We start from the raw sequence: 19,555 nt of genomic DNA, 5'->3' as shown, positions 1-19,555 counted from the left end.
GCAAAGGGGAGAGCAGACAGTACAAAGAGACCACTGCCCCAATCTACACAGCAGGCAGGCTTCTTACTCTATTATCTCTAGAACAACAAACCCTCAACTTTCCTTTGAGGCCTTTGTTCTGTTCCATGATGGGAAAATGTGTTTGGATTAGCTCCCACTGACTCTTCAGGTAGAGGATCAGTGATGCATATCTCAGAATGTTGTTTTTGTTCTTTATTGAAAGGTTTCCAGTTATCTAAGAATCTCATAAGCTTCAGGACTTCATGGAGCCTGTTTTCAAATGGTTATTCATTATTCAGGCAGTTGAGGTGGTCACTTCAGCCTAGGAGGTCACTTTTCCTCCCACATAGAGAAAAATGATTCTGGTCCCAATTTTCTGATCGTTAACAACCAGCTGTTCCTGTCCTTTGTTTTACAAGCTGAAGACTATGAGGGATGGTACAGCCCAAAGTCCTCCATGCCTGCTAATATCTAAACTACCTTACAGGGGCCACCTGCAGGTTCTGGGGACCCGAAGGGAGAGTTCAGCTGCCTGAGGGAAGAGCTGAGTGTGTGGATAGAAGGGTCTCAATTCGTTTGAATCAATTGTGTGGTTGATATTTTCACCTGTGCTGGGTCCCACTGCAGCTCCACTCACCTAGGATACCTGCAGTAGGGTCCCTGGTGTATTTTTGTTGTTGTTGTTGAAGTGATCCTGATTCTTGGCACTTTGAAGCCCAGAAGTGCTTTCTGAGGAACCCCAGGACCTTAGTGCCTCTGGGCTACTGCCCCACTCCAGCAATTTCCCATTCTACTGGACTGGGTTGGTGTGGGTCTCTTCTTCCCTTCGAGGGCCGTGAGCCACCAATCCACGAGGAAGGAGAGACTGCCGAGCCTCAAGGGTGGGATGGCCAAGGCAAAGCTGCCGCTACCCTCTTGTAGAGAGAGGGGGTACTTACTCTGCGCGTTCCAGGAGCCCCACATTGGGCGCCAGCTGTGGGTCTCTCCCTCCCCTCAAGGGCCGTTGGCCACTGATCCACGAGGACAAAGGGAGCAGAAGCGACGGACGGGGTCAGGACGGCCAGTGGGCATGACATAAAAGACCTTCTGGGGAGTCAGATTCAGTGATACAGCTCTGTTTATTCAGTGGGGGTTAGGGAAAATATAGTGTAGAGGCAGATTATCATACAGAAAAAACCTGGGGGCAGTTTTATTTCAGGTAACTATGCCAAAGGTCATGTTCCAAATAAGGTCAGGCATCTGTGCTTGGTGGCACTTTTCAGGTAAGTCAGGCAGAGAGGAGGAGGCACCTGCTGAGAAAGGGAGTCCTTCCATATAGCACCAAGCCCCTTAGAGCTATCTGGACATGGTGGACTGCAGCCTTAGCAGCAGGGTCCCCCAACAATTTGGAGCCCCAAAATATGCTTGCTTTTTTTCCCCTTTTCCCTCTTTCTTACTTTGTTGTTGTTTTATTTCTTTTAGGCGGGGTCTCACTCTTTAGCTCAGGCTGTCTTGGAATTTACTATGTAGCCCAAGCTGGCCTCAAACTCAGGGCAATCCTTCTGCCTGGGCTTTCTGGATGCTGGGATTGCAAGCATATGACACATTTCCAGCTCTAACAAGTTTCTGGCTGCTGTTGCTGCTGCTGCTGCTGCTGCTGCTGTTGTGGGGTCCAGGCTTTAAGAAGCACTGCCTGAGTGGCAGGTGACTGCAATGCGTAACCACAGTTGACAACTGTCCTATCAAGGCACCTGAAGACTTGGTCATCTGCCCAGCCTCTACTCCCTGGGCTTCCTGCTCATGCAGAAAAAGGATTGAAGCCCCACAAGTTGGGTCCTAGGTAACCCTGCTTCCCAGACAAGGGGCTCAGGGAAAAGGGGCTGGGGATGTAGCTCATTTAGTAGAGTGTTCACCAGGTAGTCACAAAGTCCTGGGTTCAGTCCCTAGCAACACGTAAACTGGATATGGTGTTATGCACCTGGGATCCTCAGCACTTGGGAGGCTGGCAGAGGAGGACCAGAAACATCATCCTCAGTTACATAGCAAGCTTGAGGCCAGCCTAAGCTACTAGAGACCTGTTTCAAAACAAAGCACAAAATAGGTAAGTTTAAGGACTTGAGGGATTCCAATCTGGTCCTGCCTGACCACAAACCTGAGGTGCCTTATGATGGCAGTGTCTTTCATCTATGCTACTGACCTCTGGAGACTTGGGAGCTCCCTCCCATGAAGGGAGAATGCAGCTTGTATTCTCAGGGTCCACCCCCCGCTGGTCTGTAATTTTTCTATGAACCTTCAAAGCCACTGGGTGCTTTGAAGCCAGCTATATCTGACTGCCACTGGCCACTAGGTGGCAGCCTTAGGTCATGTTTTTGCCTCGAGGGCAGAGCCAACACAGGATGAGTCATTAGGTAGCTTTAAAAACAAAACAATAAAAATAACTGATGAGGGGGCTGAAGTGATGGCTCAGGGTTAGAGCATTAGCTGCTCTTTCAGAGGACCTGGGTTCGGTTCCCAGCACCCACATGGCCGCTGACAACCATAAGTAACTCCAGTTACACAGAATCCAACACCCTGTTCTGACCTCTGTGGGCCTTGCACGACACGGGTGCACTTACACACATGAAAGTAATACACTCATACACATAAAATAAAAAGAATAACTTTTTAAAAATAAAATATTTTAAAAGAAGAAAACAGAAGGGGTCATGAAATTGAGAGGTGTAGGCGGGGGAGGAGAGGGAGGAATGGAAATGATGTAAATACAGTATTAAGTTTAAATGTATTAAATTTAAAAAAAAGTTTGGGTGCTAGGTAGGGATCTGTTAGTTTTTCCTCACTTGGTTATTACTCCTGATTCTCAGAGAGGAGCTGAGTTGTGCCCCCAGGTCCAAGGTGCCCCCAGGTTCTGTCTCCCAGCCTACTGTTCTTTCTGTGTCTCAAGCTGTTTTGATAGGTGGGATGGACCTGAATTCTCAAAAGCAGAGCGTTCTTAAAGGAAATCAACTCAACTTCCTACTTCAGGTGGGAATACCTGGATGCCCCAGAGCCCAGTTGTTACCCAGGGGTACAAAACCTGTGGGAAGAGGCTACATCTTACAAGGCACTGACTCCTAGTTCCCCAGCTGTCCTGGGGGCACTCCCAGATTGACTCTGAGGAGGGAGAAAAATTTGTGGTCAGCTTCTGCTCAGAGGGCCCAGATCTAAATGCCTCAGGCACAAGCCCAGCCACGGAAAACTGGAGTGCCCTCCCTGTTGGAGAGAGCAATAGCCACTCAGTCCTCGCAGACTGTGGCTACCCAAAAGACTGGCCAGTGGTCCCAACTTCAAGGCTGCATCTGGCTCACAAGGCACAAGTCTAACATCTAAGCTGTAGACCACCTCTTCACTGGTACTGACTTCCCTTCACCTGGGGCCAGCTATCCTAGGCCTAGAGAGATCCCATGACAGATGATTAACTACATCGTGCACTATATTTCTTCATTGTTTTCACTCAGATGCCCTACTCAGCCCAACACCCCACACCACCCTACCCAGTCCAACACCCCACACCCTATTCTCCCTAACCCAGCCCTCCTCACCTTCCCCAGGTATCACACAGTGGGTCCTTAACCAATGAGGAAAATAAGGGTGACAACTCAGACCCAGCCCAGCCAGAAAAGAGCAGTGTCACCCAACCAGCCAGGGCTGGTAGAAGGACATTTGGCATTGAGGACAAGGGTCACTCCCTGTTACCTAACCCTGAAGCATAAAGGAGAATTTGAGGGAGTCACTGGAAATGACAGTCTATCTAGAAATGACCCTGCCCGACTAAGCATACCTATCTGACTCACATCTCTGACTCAAACCCAGACTGGCTCTGCCCCTGGCAACCCCCTGGCCCTTTGCTCCTCCATCTTGAGTGGGGAAAATGTTCCCATCTGTTCACATGAGAGATCTTCAGCATTCTTCCGAGCCCCTGCTCTGAACAGTTCAATGTCCTAGGTGCATCAAGAACCACCCCCTGCTCCCATCCTCTCCAAGAGTGTCAGCCAACTCAGTATGGCCCAGCTTCCAGGAGCAGGAACCAACAGTGCCCAGCTTCCTGCCCAGTGTTATGGGCTGTGCTGCCTCCATGGCCAAAAAACTTACTCACTCTTGGAACAATTTCTCCTCTATATGGAAAGAACATATGTTTTTCCTGCTGTGGGATGAGAAAGCTGGAGGAAAGGGCAGGGTGCTGGCCCAGCCCCAACACCCTCCTTTCAAGCCATGTGCGGTTCATGGCAGAACCCGGAGGCCTCTGCTCCAGGCCCCAGGGAGGCCAGGCGAACCTGAGGAGGTCCAGGGAACACAGGTCTGAACCCTTGTTGTAGGCTGGAGGTCTCAGTGCTTCTCCTGTGCCATTATCTAGGTTTGGAGCTGGAGCAGCCCTGCTTGACTGACCCCCACCCATGACCCTCTTTCTGACAGAACAGCTGGGATGAAGGGGGAGCCTGGCTGAGGAACAGATTTTAAAAAGCATTCTTTCTTTTGAGTTAGCATCTTTCCTCCAAGGGACATGAAAAGACTGGAATTGCATGGCACATATTGGAGCACCTCTCCAACCTCAGAAATCTGGCCTGAGGTGCAACAGAAGAAAGGGCAGGACCCACAGGCGGAGGCACAGTCTGAAGTTGGTTTGGTTGCTTCTTGGCTGGGTGACACTGGACAGAATCTCTCTCCACTCTGGTTCCTGAGCTACTGTACCTTGGTGCTGATGGTAACCTCTTCTGAGGGTTAGTGTGAGGCTCAGAGATAGCAATATACACCTTGGGCTCCAGGACACAATCAAAGGGAGGCTTTGAGCAAAGATGCTACAGGGTTCGCTTTGGGTATCATCCCAGGGGTGGCACCAGCCTGGGATCAGCTGGTCCTTCAGGAGAGTAATACCCTGTCACACCTACTCCTTAGGCTATAGTTAGAAGACACATGCCATTGCATTCCTGAATCTTTATCCAAGAAAAACAAAAGTATGTTTTCACAACAAAAACCTGGGCATGAATGTTTCTAACAACTTTCCTCATAATAGTCCCAAAGTGGAAACAACCTGTATGTCTGTCAACAAGTGAATGATTAGATAAACTATAACGTGTCCATAGCATGTAATTCTGCCCAGAACAAAAAGGAACAAACTGTTGACACACTCAACAACTTGGGTGACTCTCCAGAGAATCATGCCAAGTGAAAATATCTATCTCAGCAGATATAATTATATGATTACATTATCAAAATGTCTTGAAATGATAGTTCTTAAAATGAAGATCAATCTTGTGATCATTAGGGGTTAAGTCTGGGGTGATTGTAGCATTCTGAGTTAGGGAGCCCTCTCACATCTGTCCGATTCTCCATGCTTTGCCCCCAGACTTGTCTGTCCATCCCTTCTCCCTGGTGTGAGGCTGAAGGATTTCTCTGAGTAAGTTTACCAAGACAATGCCAATGACCTACAGATATTGCTGGGTGGGATTCCTATTATTTAGATCTTGGGTGTCCCCCAAAGGCTCCTGCATGGAAGACTTTGTCCCAATCTGTGATGCTATTGGAAAGTAGAAGAAATATTGGGAGGTGGGGCCTAATGGAGGAAGTTAGGTCACTAGGGGCATGCCCTTTCTGTCTCTCTCTGCTTCTCAGCCATCATGAGCCGAGCAGCTGTGGTCTACCACATACTCTCTCTCATGATGCCCTGCCTCATCACAGACCCTAAGCGACAGGGCCAAGCAAACGGGCTGGAACCTCTGAAGCTGTTAGTCCAAATAAAGCTTTCCTCCACAGAAGCTGTCTCAGGTATTATGCCACAACAATGGAAAGGTGAGTGCAGCACTTCCCAAAGGCACAGATGCAGGTCTGTTCATCCCCCCACACCATGAGGCCCTGTTCAAGGCCATTCATACCAAGAAAGTTCTCAAGCAGACTTGTAGTGTCTTGTTCTTCAATGTAAATAGCCAGCAAAGGATGCCAGGCAGATAGCCAAACAAACAGAAGGTGAACATTGAGGGTAAGATGAGGGAAGGAAACTCAAAAAGAAAAAGGAAGAAAATAACCCGCTATAATTCATATATTCAGAGAATAGAGATATTACACCCCAAAAGTAAGTAAGAATACCATTTAAAAAGAATAAAAAATGTTTGTCACAGGGCTGGAAAGATGGTTCAGCAGTTAAGAGCACTGGCTGCTCTTACAGAAGACCTGGATTTGATTCTCAGCACCCATATGGTGGCTAACAACCATCCATAACTCCAGTTCCGAGGATCCAACATCTTCTGGCTTCCACAGGCACTGTATGACTCAGGTGCACTTGCACACATGCAGGAAATATGCCAAAATAAAAATGATAAAATATTTTTCTTTCCTTTCTTTTTTTTTTTCTTTTTTCCTTTTTCAGTCTTTTGAGACAGGGTCTCCCCTGTAGCCCAGCTGGCCTGGAACTTACTATGTAGACCAGGTTGATCTTGAACTCACAGAGATCTGCCTGTCTCTACCACAATTAAGAATATAGCATAAACATTAAAGTCTATGAAACACCATGAAAATATCAAGTTGTATAAATCTTTCAGAAGACTAACCAAAAGGAGAAAATAGGGAAGATTCGATGAGAAAGTTAGAGGATCCAGCTAGGAATTTAATGTCTTTAAAGTAGGAGTTCCAGAAAGAGAAAAGCAAAAAAAAATAGTGTCAATACAAAAGCACAACTCTCTCCTCAAAGGGGATGAGAGTTTATTCTGCAGCCAAATATTCTGACCCAGGAAGACAGCTTCAGGTTACTCAAAGCCCATGTTCTAACATGACAGAAGTTTCATAGTTTCTATAATAACAGAACAAAGAAAGTTATAAATCAAGAACTTTTCAAATACATTGATGGAAACAACAGGTAGGCAGGTTACAGCAAAGTGGGGAAATCTCACCTCAGGCCTCAGATGCTGTCTGATGACATTCTTAGCCTTTTTGTTTGTTTGTTTGTTTTGAGGCAGGGTCTCTCTGTACCCCCAGCTGGCTTGGAACTTTCTATGTAGGCCAGGCTGGCCTCAATCTCGGAGTGCTGGGATTAAAAGCACCACCACACCAGGCTCATTCTCAGCCTTTTGTTTGGTGGAAGCTAACGGTTTGTTTGTACATCCCAAAGGATTTACCTAATGGCCACAAAGACGTTAAGTCATATACAGAGCTGGGTAATAAATGACTATGAAGGGAGCTAAAGATGACCCAAGTTAAGCTGTAATCAGGCTCTGTATCTACAACATTCCAACCGTTCCATGATCATGGAAGCACTAATCATTTATTCAGCCTTGCAGAAGGTGTGGTTCTTTCCAGGAACTTTCCTTATAACAGAGAGGAGGAAAAATTCCCAGAACTGGGGATATGATCTTCTGAGTAGACAAAGGACTTGAGAGAGGTTCAGCAAGGTGGAGAAAGGAAGGCTTGCACCAAGACATACCACTGTGGAAGTTAGATCACTGCAGGTAAAGAGAAGCCTCTAGAGAGGAGTGGCAGGGTACACGTCCCAGGCTAGGCATCAGAAGGGCATCAGACCGAAAGCTTGAAGATGAGTTGCTTCACTATCCTGAGGGACTGTTTCCAGCCTACAGTTTTTACCTGCCTTAACTACAGGTCACTTATGAAGGCAAAATAAAGGTATATACTTAAAGAAATTTTTGATGGTACATGCCTGTAACCCAGCACTTGGAAGGTTGAGGCAGGATGATTGCTGTGAGTTCGAGGCAAGCCTAGGCTCCACAGTGAGTACTGGGCCAACCAGAGCTACATAGTAAGACCCTGTCTCAAAAAAAAAAAAAAATGTACTTCCAGATACTTGCTTTCCCTATTCCTTCTTAAAGACGCTTTGGTGGATGTGCTTCATACTAAATGGAGGAGGAAACTGAGAAAGAGGAGGCCCAATATGAGACACAGGTGAAAAAAATATTCCCAGTGGAATGGGGAAGGCTGCACCTGAAGAAGCTGTGTGTAGAGCCCAGAGAGGGGGCAACTCAAGCGCAGCAAAGCTGCTCAGAGTCCTGGCTATTTTTAAACAGAGAACGGAGTCGTAACAAAAGGAGAGCTGTAGTTCTATTGGTTACTTTGAACTGAATTGATGATAGGCACCTAGAAGACTAAGTTCTTAAAAAATGAGACTATGGGGGCTGGAAAGATGGCTCAGCAGTTAAGAGCATTGACTGTTCTTGCTGATCTGTCCCCAGCATCCATGTGGTGGCTAACACCTGTCCTTAACTCCAGTTCCAGAGAATCTGGCCTCTGTGGGTACTGTATACATGTGCATTTACATACCACCAGACAAAACAGTCATACACATAAAATAAAAATGAAAAAAGAATTTTAAAACAACACAGTGGATCTCTGTGAATATGAGGCCAGCCTGGTCTACACAGTAAGATTGTGTCAAAAAAAAAAAAAAAGAAAGAAAGAAAAAGAAAGAAAGGAAGGAAGAAAGAAAAGGAAAAGCCAGGCATGGTGGCACACACTTTTAATCCCAGCACTTGGGAGGCAGAGGCAGGCAGATCTCTGTGAGTTCAAGACCAGCCTGGTCTACATAGTGAGTTCCAGGACAGCTGGGGCTACAGAGAGACCCTGTCTCAAAAGAAGACAATTATTCATACTAAGAAATTTTTTTTTAAAAATGCACAAAATAGTAGATATTCTTCATGTAATAATAATATAAATTTTTTTTTTGGTCTTTTTGAGACAGGGTCTCCTGGTAGCCCCAGCTGGCCTGGAACTTGCTATGTATACCAGGCTGGACTTGAACTCACAGAGATCTACCTGCTTCTGCCTCCCAAGTGCTGGGATTAAAGGCATGTGCCACCACACCCAGTATCATAAATTTTGAATATTGATTTACCACCCCTGCTCCAATTTGATGTAAATCTTTTGGGAAGATAAGGGTCAGTGAGATGTATGTATACATACTTGTTATCTTCATATTTCATATTAAGGAGTCAGAAAGCAATATTCCAAATAGGAAAGCAGGAAAATATCTAACATGTACGATGTGATTTAGAAAATAGAGGTAATCCTGCTGGGCATGTTGGCACATGCCTTACTTCTGTGCACCTCAAATATCAAACAGATATTAATTTTATTACATTTATTTGTGTTCGTGTGCATGTACACATATGTGTGTGGGCATGTGCATCCCACAGCAGACATGTGAAAGTCAGAGGACATCTTGTGGGAATCTGTTCTCTCCTTCAACCATGTGAGCCCTGGAGATGGAACTCAGGCTATCAGCCTTGGCTGCAAGCACCTTTACCTTCTAAGCCATCTTGGTGGCCCCAGATAGCAATTTTTATATATCCATAGTAAAGTAATGCTTTCCTGAAAGGCAGCTGAAGCTCAGAGTCATGGAGTGTAGAGATGGGCAGAGCATGAATGACAACAATAGCCTGGAAGAAAGGACAGTTCCAACCATACCAAATGAAGAGTGAGATACTGTGAGGATACAGAAACAGAATTCTAGTGGGGAGAAGTACAGAAATTATGAACTTCACTGCAGGAAGTAGAGTTGGGTCCTGGTTTTCAACTAAATAGCTGAGAGTTTGGGGAGTGTATTCTTTTTCTCAGGACCATAACAAATTACCACAACCTTGAGGGCTTACAACAATAAAAGTTTATTTTCTCAGTACTAGAGGGCTGGAAGTCTGAAGGCAAGAGCTACTTTTCCTCTGCAGAGTCTTGGGGGTGTTATGGGTTAGATCTGAAATGTTCCTTGTCAGCTCACATGTTGCATGCTTGGTCCCCAGCTGGTGGTGTTACCTGGGGAGACATGGAAATTTTAGGAGATGAGGGTGTTCTAAATGGAAGAAGTATGTCATTGGGGCGTGTCTTCGAAGGCTGTGCCTGGTTCACGGTCCCTCTGTTTGCTTCCTGGTCACCAAGAGATGAAGAACCTCCTCCACCACACAACCCCGCTGTCATGACGTTCTTCCTAAGTGCATGGGGTCAACCGACCCAGGACTGAACCCCCAGAAACCATAAGACAAAGTAAATCTTTCCTCTTCTACGCTGTTCTGTCCCAGCTAATCAAAAGTCTTCATATGAAGTGGGGTGCTCCTTGCCTTGTCTCCCTTTTGGCTGTAGTCAGCATTCCATGATGTTCCTCACCTTGTGGAAACCACACTCTCCTCTTGGCCTCCACCTTCTCTTGACATTCCTTGGTTGTGGTAGTGAATGATCTCCTCCTGCCTCTCTTTCAGAATACCTGGGATGACATCCAGGGCCCATCCAGGTAATCCAGGATCATCTCCTCATTTTGAGACCCTTAGTAGCATCTGCAAAGGTCTATTTCCAAACAAGGGAACATTTACAAGTTCTGGGGATTTGATACAGATGTATTTTGGCAGACCACTTTTCAGACTGCCACCAAGAGTGACCGAATTTAAGAAAACAGAAAAACTTGAACTAATCCTCAGGGGAAATTCAACAGGCAAGCAATAAGAGCAGAAAAATGGTTGCTGGATAACAAAGAAATGGACTTGAACCAACCAGCATGAAATTTTGGATGTGAATCTTTTCAACAACTGTAATAGTTTTAAGTCATTTTTTTTTTTAAATACATGTCTCACTGGCCATAGTCTCGTAGGCTAGGCTGACCTCAAAGATCCATCTGCCTCTGCCTCCCTCAAATGGCTTTTTATTTTCTGATTCATTAGCACTTTGAATAACAAGAAAATTGAAACATTTTTCTTAAGGAATGTGTAAGTTTTTTGTGTGCTAGTCAGGTATGGGCAGCGCCTGGGAGTACTTGGGAGGCAGCTGCAGGAGGATTGCTGCAAGTTTGAGGCAAGCCTGGTCTACAGACCAAGTTCTAAGCCAGCTAAGGCTATTTAGCAAAAGAAAAAAGAGAAAGATTTTAGGTACATCATGGAAAAATAAAATCAAGCAAACATATGGAGAAGGCTATTTTGGACAAGTGTAAATCAGGCAAAGCCTAGGTTACAAACTGAATTTCTGACAAATATTTTAGGTAGCAAATATAAGGCATTTTATAAATTGATGAAAGAAACACAGAGGAAACAACGATAATGAGCAGTGGGAATGACTTATGAAAACAAGCACAGTCTGTTCTAATAATCTTTAACTGCAGCAAAACCATGTACTCTTATGTCTTGTGCCCTGGGAACTTCAATTTGGTACTCCTTCCAAAAAGATAATGAATGATATACCTGAGAATTAGAATATCAAAGTGCTGAAATCAAGAACACTAACCTTCATTGCACACAGTAGAAATGGGGAATGACTCATGACCTTGGGTGAATGAGGTATTCTAGAACTGGGGATGTAAAGGCTAGATGGTCTGTTAAGATTAGTGTGGAGCCAAACTTGTACTTCCCCAACTGAAGCTGGAGAAACCATTTTGAATAAAATTATGAGTGGATCTGGGCTGCAGGACACAGTTCCAGGGAGAGAGTTCCAGCAAGAGAGTTCTATCAGCACAGTTCCAGGAGACAGTTGCAAGAAATCTCTGAGGGGATGAGTATCTTCTGAAGTTGGGCTCACTCCTAAAAACTAAATGCAAGAGTCAGGCTTTGTTGTTGTTGTTGTTCAGGTAATTATAATGTTGGTGTAGTAATGCTGCAATGAACAAGTATGTACCTAACCACATAGCCTTGGGTTATGTAAAGCAAGGTAGTCTGAACAAAAGATATGTTCTATATCTGTACTGTTCTGAACAATAACCAATAGCATGTGGGTATCGAAGACTTGAAATTGGCTAGAGTGGTACAGGAATTAAATTTTAGCTCTTACATTACTTTAATTAATTGAAATTTAAGTAGCCACACATGACTGTTAGCTACTGCATTCTACACTAGAAAGCACTTCTGAAACAACAGCTGAATGAATTATGAGGAAAAATATATAGACCTGCACTTTGCCAAAAGGCTGAGAAGTGATAAAAGAAATATAAAAAGCAGAAATACTAGAGGGAGACAGCAACATGCTCCTCATGGAAGCAGATTGATGAAGAAAGCAAGAACAAGCCAGGCATCTTGGTGCACACCTGCAGTCCTAGCACATGGAAGGGGGAGCTTCACAGGAGGATCAGAAGTTCAAGGCTGCATAGGGAGCACCTGATCAGCCTGGATATATGAGTCCCTGTTTCAACAAAGCAAAACAAAACAAGCCTTCAAAGCAAGAATGATAGCTAGTATTAGCAATAGATTTCTCCACAATAATAGCCTCTTTTTTTTTTATTTGGTTTCCTGTTTTAATTTTTTTTTTTTTTTTTTTTGTCTTTTTTGAGACAAGGTCCCCCTGTAGCCCCAGCTCTCCTGGAACTCACTATGTAGACCAGGCTGGCCTTGAACTCATAGAGACCCACCTGCCTCTGCTTCCCAAGTGCTGGGATTAAAGGCGTGCGCCACCATGCCTGGCCTTCCTGTTTTGACTTTTAAAAGTTGGGCTTCTTACACAGTTTGATGACAAACACATTCCACTATTTGCATAATTGATTCAATTCACTGTCATCATGATTCATAGCTGATCATGTTTCAGGTATTAAAAACTGTTTTCCCCTTTGGAACCTTGGGTCAATATTTGGATGTTCTGGTGGATTGAAGTCTCAAAACAGGAGGTGCCATGGCGTGCACCTATGTTCTGTGACCCTGGGCTCCCTCCAGCTACTGCTGTATCGCCCTTTCCCCAAAGAAGTCTGTGGTCGCTGTCTTCTCTCCTTGTCCCTCTCCAGTGCTGGCTTCGTCCTCAAATCTTCACTGAAACTGCACTAAGGCTCTCCATGACCTTCCAGAGGCCCAGCATAACAGAAAATTTCCAATGCTGATCTTTAAAGGGAGGGTACCTGCAGCATCAAGCAGTGTGATCATACCTTCTTGTGGCTCCCTTCTCTCATTATTGTTGTTAATATTATTGTTGATACAAGTCTTCTGGTTCGCTGCTTACCTCTTAGATTGCTCTTCTTGCTGCTTAAATATCAGTTCCTGCTGCACTAAGCTCTTAGCCATTCCTGCGTCTCAAGCGTGTCTTGCCTCCCTGGGGAATCCTGCTTAGCTCTGTAGTTGCAAGGATCCCATTAGCTGATCACTCAGCAACCTCTTTCTTTCTTTTCTTTTTTCAATATATACATATCTATATATATTTATTGAATTTTGTGCATTTCATACAATAAATTTTAATCATATTTAGCCCCCCTCCCCTATCTGCAGCCCCATAGTGCTCCCACTGGATTTCATGCATTCTGGCATATATGTTAAGGCCTATTGAGTCAAGTTTGTGTTCCCAGATGTCAGCTTCCTTCTTAAACTCGAATCCTGTTCACCTTCACAGTCCTGAGGCTCAGCCTGGCCCATGATTCTCCCCTGCACATTGCTTCCACCTTACCTTTCTTATACAGTTCTGCTTGGTGTTGTGACTCCTTCATCTAGCTCATCACGAAAGTCAGAAGCTAGAACTTAACTGGGCTCTCCTCTCTTTTTTGTGCTTCATGCCATTGTTCTCCAGTCCTAAGATCCTTTGATCTGAGCATCTCCTGCCTCTCTTCTCATCTTCCTCGCCTCAGCTCAAGACCTCCCCTGTGCTCTCCTGGAGCACTCAGGTTTTTGTGGAGAGCCGTAGGCCCCCACCCCAGAATATAGCAAGACCTGGTTCCTGGCAAAGCTGTTTTCCAGACATCAAGGCTGACCTGGTTTGAGATTAACCAGATGACTATACTTGAAAGCCTCACACAAACATGTTGTTCTAACTTGGGCACTTACTGCTTGAGAGACTCCCTCATTTCTCATGGAACTGCTTAGAAAACATCTTTGCATTACCTTGTAATCATGCAGGTGTAACCCTATAATTGATTTATAACTTGCTATAGAATTGTGGTGTTACTATGGAATTTACTCTGTGATTAGTTGGTGTGGTGTAATTATAATTGTTCTGTTAATTGAATTGCTCTGCCTCAATGGATTTATCCCTGCCAACTTCCCCCTTTTCCCTCACTATAAAAACTTTGTGTAGATGTTCAATAAACGAGACTTGATCAGAAAGCCTGTCTTGTCTCCATTCTTCGCGTCTCTTGTCCCTTTCAGTCCCCTCTCCTCTCTCCAGGTACCCACGTTGACTGTCTCGCAGGTCGAGACAGGTTTTCTCACCTGGCCCCCTACCCACAATCTTGCTTTCTCTCACTCTGTATTTTGTACTGCTTTTTTTTTTTGTAAGCTAAGACTTTGGACTGAGGGGATGGCTCGACGGGTAAAGTACTTACTCACTGGATCTGTTTAATTCCAAGAACCCATGTAAAGATGCCAGGCATGGTGGCTTGTTCCTGTAGTCCTAATACTGGGGAGAAAGAGACAGGCAAACCAACCCAAATGAAACAAACACCCTCCACCCAAAGAAAAAACCCAAAGGGACAGTGCCTGAGGAGCTACACCTGCAATTGAACTTTGGTCTTCACATGCACACACATATCACACACACACACACACATACACACACACACACACACACACACAAGTTTAAGCCAGGTGTGGTGGCTCATGCCTGAAAGAAATTCCAGTATTTGGGAGGCTAAGGCTGGAGATCTGCCAAGAGTTTGAGGCTAGTTCGGGGTACATAGTGAATTCAAGGCCATTCTGGGCTACAGAATGAGATAGTACTTGAAAGTGCAGAGAGAGAGAGAGAGAGAGAGAGAGAGAGAGAGAGAGAGAGAGAGACAGACTTGGGAAGATCAGGAAGAGTTCAAGGTTATCCTCAGCTCTATAGTGAGTTTAACAGTAGTCTGGGTTAAAGGAGACTAACTCAACAAAACAAAACAAAACAAAACCAAAGAAAAAGCAAGCAAACAAAAAACCAAGTCAAGCGTTCGCCATTGTCCTAGTCACATCTTTCATGATAAAGGCCGCCATATTCTTTGCACTCCATCAACCTCGCCTTTTGAGAACAGCACATCAATCCTTCTTGGATCTGCCCTGTTGCATACAGACCTGATAGAATCATAAGTCAAGAGTCCCCAGCCTTCCCAAACCAGATCACTGATCTGTTTCCAAGCACTTCAGGTCTTGCACAGATTGATTCAATGACGAGAACGTGTCACTCAGACTTTGCTCTGCTGTGGAGCCAGCTGCACATTCCTATGGGCCTTTCCCTCCCAGTTCTGTCAGTTCCCAGTTATTATTTTCATTTCTTTTCTGATGAAAGCAGAAAAAAAATGATTTTTGTTGGTCACGGCTAGGAAACCTGTTTCCAAATAGGAGCCTCCCCTCAGTTAGTGTCCCTCCCCTGGTGTGATGCTCAGCCATGGTCTACCTGTGCCAGGGGCTCCAGCTTCTGTAATAATGTGCTGCAGCCTGGCACACTACACCTAGAAAATTCCTCTTTTCCCTTCTTCAGTGCTCACCTCTTGCCATTTCCTCTGTACAGGCTTCCTCCCTTGTTACCTGTGAGCACTTGGTCATCCAAGGGCCCTTGTATTTCCGTCTGCCTTGTACTGAAGTTGCCCCTTTATGTGTATACCCCCCCTCAGCCTAACACAGTAGGTGCTCAGCAAGTGCTACTCTGTACCTCAATTTCCTCATCTATAAGCTGGAATAACAGAAACTATTTTTAGACACCAAAGTTTTAAATTATAACTCAGGAGAAAACATCATTGTCAAAGTAAGCAGAAAACAAGTCTGTTAGCAGAACAGCCATGCCTTGGAGAAGAGTCTTTCTGGTTGAGGGCCAGGATCAGAACTCAGGCAGGAAGGAGGGTGCTGGGAAGCCAGGGTCTGGAAAAATCTGATCTTGTACCTCTGTGTCCAGGCCCCACTCATGGGCAAGGGCAAACATTTCTCTGGTCTTTTAAACTTCTGTAATGAGAATGAAGCCCAGTCTTACCATGACTCCTACCATGGGGACATCCTCAAATATTGGGTTGTGGCAGTTTGAGTGCTCAGCTGTATTGCTTCATGAAGATATCCACCATGAGCTGGAGAGATGGCTCAGTGGATAAAGTGCTTGCCACACAAGCATGAGGACCAGAGTTTGGATCCCAGAACCTGCATAAGAGCCAGGCAGGCATGGCAGCTGCCTGTAATCCCAGTACTCAGGAGACAGAAAAGGTGAGCTTTGAGTTCATCAAGCAGAAAGTGATTGAGGGAGACACCAGGTGTCAGCTTCAAGCCTACACACACACACACACACACACACACACACACACACACACACACCTGCTGTGTGACAGACTCTCTTCCCAGTGCTAGGAACACATCAGCAGACAAAACAGACAGGACTTGGGTTCCGATGCATCTAGATTGTAGTGTTTATCTGGTGTTTTGCTTGAAAATGAGTGTGGATGTTTACATTTTGTTTCTTTTAAAAAATGTTTTATTTATTATTTTTTAATGTGCATAAGTGTATTGCCTGCATGTTTGTGTACCCTTGTCATACAATGCCCACAGAGGTCAAAACAGATTGTCAGATCCCCTTGAACTGTAGTTACAGACAGTTGTTAGCTGCCATATGGGTGCTGGGAACTGAACCCAAGTCCTCTGCAAGAGCAGCCAATGCTCTTAATTGCTGATCCATCTCTCCAGTCCCTACATTCTGTTTCTTATGGGACCAAGGGTAATATACCTGAAACATATCAGGGCTTGTTTCAATGCAAAAAGAATTGCTTCCTACTAAAAGGGCAAAGCAGCTGCCCTGCTTCATTTGTGCAAGAGATGGTAAATGGTGTTTTTTTATTTGAGCACATTTTGGTTGACACCAAGAGTAAAACTTTAACTGTGGTGTAGAGTCTGTGGTGGAGAGAAGAGAAAGCCAGGGGAACGGGGGCAAAGGATGAGAGCTAATGAAGGGGCAGAGACCTTGCCAGTCTCTGTCAAGATCAAGGCACAGAATGTTCTGGAAGGCTCTCCCACTGCCTGATGAGCCAGAAAGAATAATATACTTTCTTCCTTTTTTACTTTTTGCTATATTTTATTTAATTTTTTGAGACAGGGTCTCATGTAGCTCAGGCTGGCCTTGAGCTCCCTATATAGCAAAGGATGACTATGAATTTCTGACCCTCCTGCCTCCACTTCCTGAGGGCTAGGATTAAAGGTGTGGACCACCATGCGCAGTGGCAAGTATGGAACCCAGAACTTTGTGCATGCTAGACAAGCACTCTACCAACTAGGCTACAATCTGCAGCCCAAACACTCTTTCTTTAAGGGGCTCCTGTGGAGACTGGCCTCAAACTGGCAGCAAGCATGCTATTGGTGGCAACAGTTCCGGACTAATGGGCCACAGGCTCCTGGCTCAGCATGCACTTGACCACTGTGGTCATCAGGCTGGCTAGGGAGTAGAATGTGGCTGGCAAAGAACCAGAGAGGTGGCTACCGCAACCATGACAAAAGATAGTAGCCTCCCTCTGCAGAGGGGCAGAGAGGCAGCAATGGCCCTAGAGTTTACAGAGCCAAATGCCAAGTTGGCAGAAGGCCTAGGAGACCCACTTACCTCATGATGGGTGGTTTGGAGGGCTTTGTTGCCTCAGGCACACAACTGAAGAGATTTATGAAAAACAGATGCTGGTTGGAGAGGGATGAGGGGAGGTACAGCTCCTCATCCTGAAGGAAGGTTTGGAAGGGGCTTCCTACCCTCCCCCTCTGGTCAGAAGTAAATCCAGAAAAGTCCGACTTAGGTGAGCACTTACCAGCCTAGCCTGGAACAGAAAGGGAGCCCGTGGCCCAGAGTTAACACTATTCTAAAGTCCTTTGTTTCTCCAAGCAGTCTTGTGTACTATGTTGGAATGATCCCCATTTTCATAACCACAAAGACTCTAAGTAACTTGCCTGCCCAAGATCATCCAGCTAACTAGGACTTGAACCAGGGCAGTTGGGTTTAGAATCTTAAATCTCACTTGGCACTAACCTTGCATCTTCTACCCTAGAACAGAGGGTAATCCCTTTTTTTTTCAGCACCAATTGTCTGATTAGATGATTTATTACCTCTATCTCATGTGCCTTACCCAAGATCACATGGTTTTTGGCAGAGCCTGGATCTGTTTATTTATTTATGTACATGTGTACATACTTCCACACACACAGGGGTATATGTGCATTCAGAGGCTAGAGGTTGATATCAGATGTCTTCCTCAATCACTCTCCACCATATTTTTCAGACAGAGTCTCTCACTGAACCTGGAGCTCACCAACTGGCTATACTGGCTGGCCAGGAAGTCCTAGGGATCCTCTTGTCTCTGCCTCCCCAACACTGGGATTATAGGCACATACCACTATGTCCGGCTTTTAAATTTTTAATTTACTTTTTAGTTTCAAAATAACAGTTATGTATTTATTTTGTGTGTATATGTGTGAGTGTCATGTGTGGAAGTCAGAAGACAATTTTAGGAGTCGAGTCTCTCTTACCTTGTGGGTCCTGGGGATTAAACTCAGGTCATCAGGATTGGTGACATGTACCTTCACCCAATGAGCCATCTTGGAACTCCCCCTTTTAAAAAAATTTATTTATTATTTTTATTTTATGTGTATGAGTGTATTGCCTGCATGTATGTAAGTGTACCTTAGTCATGCAATGCTCACCAAGGTCAGAAAGAGGGTGTCGGATCCCCTCGAACTTGAGGGTTGTTAGCCATCAAGTGGGTACTGGGTATTGAACTCAGGTCTTCAGCAAGAGCAGCTAGTGTTCCTAACCACTGAGCCATCTCTCCAACACCCCCCTCCCCAACACTTTTTTAGGTGGATGCTGGGGATAGATCTTAGGTCCTCCTGCTTGTAACGTAGGCACTTTAGACTGAGCCATCTCCACCATCCCAGAGCCTAGGTTTGCAGGTCTCTGCCACCGCAGTGCTTGGCAGGTGGGAGTACCTCAGTGAACCTGAGTTCTTCCCTCCTCTCTGACACCAGGAGTGTACCCAGGCCTGACGGCAGAGCCCAGTGCAGAGGGCTTTAAGGATTTTGCAGCTCTGTCCCTCGCTTCAGCTAGACACCGCCCAATGTATGAAGCAGCCAGAAAAGCCAGAACCTGGAGACATTCAGAAAGGGGCCAGTTGGAACCTGTGTCCCATTCCCAGTCACCACCTCCCTACAGCGACTTCGGCCCCGCGCCAGCCGTGCAGACAAGGGCTGCATGGACCAGTAGCCTGCGGCTGGCCCCCAGGGCGGGCAGCCAGGTGCCCGCGGCCGCAGGAGAGAAGGGCCGCTCTTCTCTCCACTCAAAGGTGGATTGAGAAAGGCTGGCTCCGTGATTTTTCCAAGAAGCTCGTCGGGAGCCAGAGAATGGGAACATCTGTGCTCAGGGCTCTGTCCTGGACGCGGCTCAGGCCACAGTCTGGGGCTGGCGTCGGCTGGAGACAGGCCTGCATCCTGCTGGCGGGTGGGTGGGGCCGCTCCTGGCCGGCTGGCAGAAGAGGGCAGCTGCTAGCCTCCACCCTCGGGAGCCCAGGAGCACAGCCAGTCAGGGGAGAACTCAGGGAGCATAGGTCTGGGACACCTGGGAGCTCCCACGTGCACAGAGGGCCTGGGGGTGGCTCTGGAGACTCAGCAGGTGGGCTTCCCGGACCCCAGGCCTTGCCCTTCCCCCTCTGCCTTTGGCAGCAGGAATTCGTAGGCATTCCATGTTCCCT

At 45.9% G+C, this 19,555-nt stretch overlaps 1 long non-coding RNA gene across 1 annotated transcript; it reads right to left on the bottom strand.

The window, feature by feature from the left end:
- Nucleotides 1-9,500: 9,500 nt before the first annotated feature.
- LOC108491753 lies at nucleotides 9,501-13,676 on the bottom strand. The gene is made up of 3 exons (XR_001872909.2): nucleotides 13,342-13,676; nucleotides 10,108-10,284; nucleotides 9,501-9,759 (listed from the first exon to the last, which is right to left on the bottom strand). It is a non-coding gene; the product is annotated as an uncharacterized LOC108491753 (long non-coding RNA).
- Nucleotides 13,677-19,555: the final 5,879 nt, after the last annotated feature.

Source organism: Nannospalax galili, unplaced genomic scaffold, assembly GCF_000622305.1.
Source record: "Nannospalax galili isolate Female #2095 unplaced genomic scaffold, S.galili_v1.0 scaffold185, whole genome shotgun sequence".
Lineage (NCBI taxonomy): Eukaryota > Metazoa > Chordata > Mammalia > Rodentia > Spalacidae > Nannospalax > Nannospalax galili.
The sequence above is the reverse complement of the archived record's forward strand: the minus strand, read 5'-3'. Positions and strand labels throughout refer to the sequence as shown.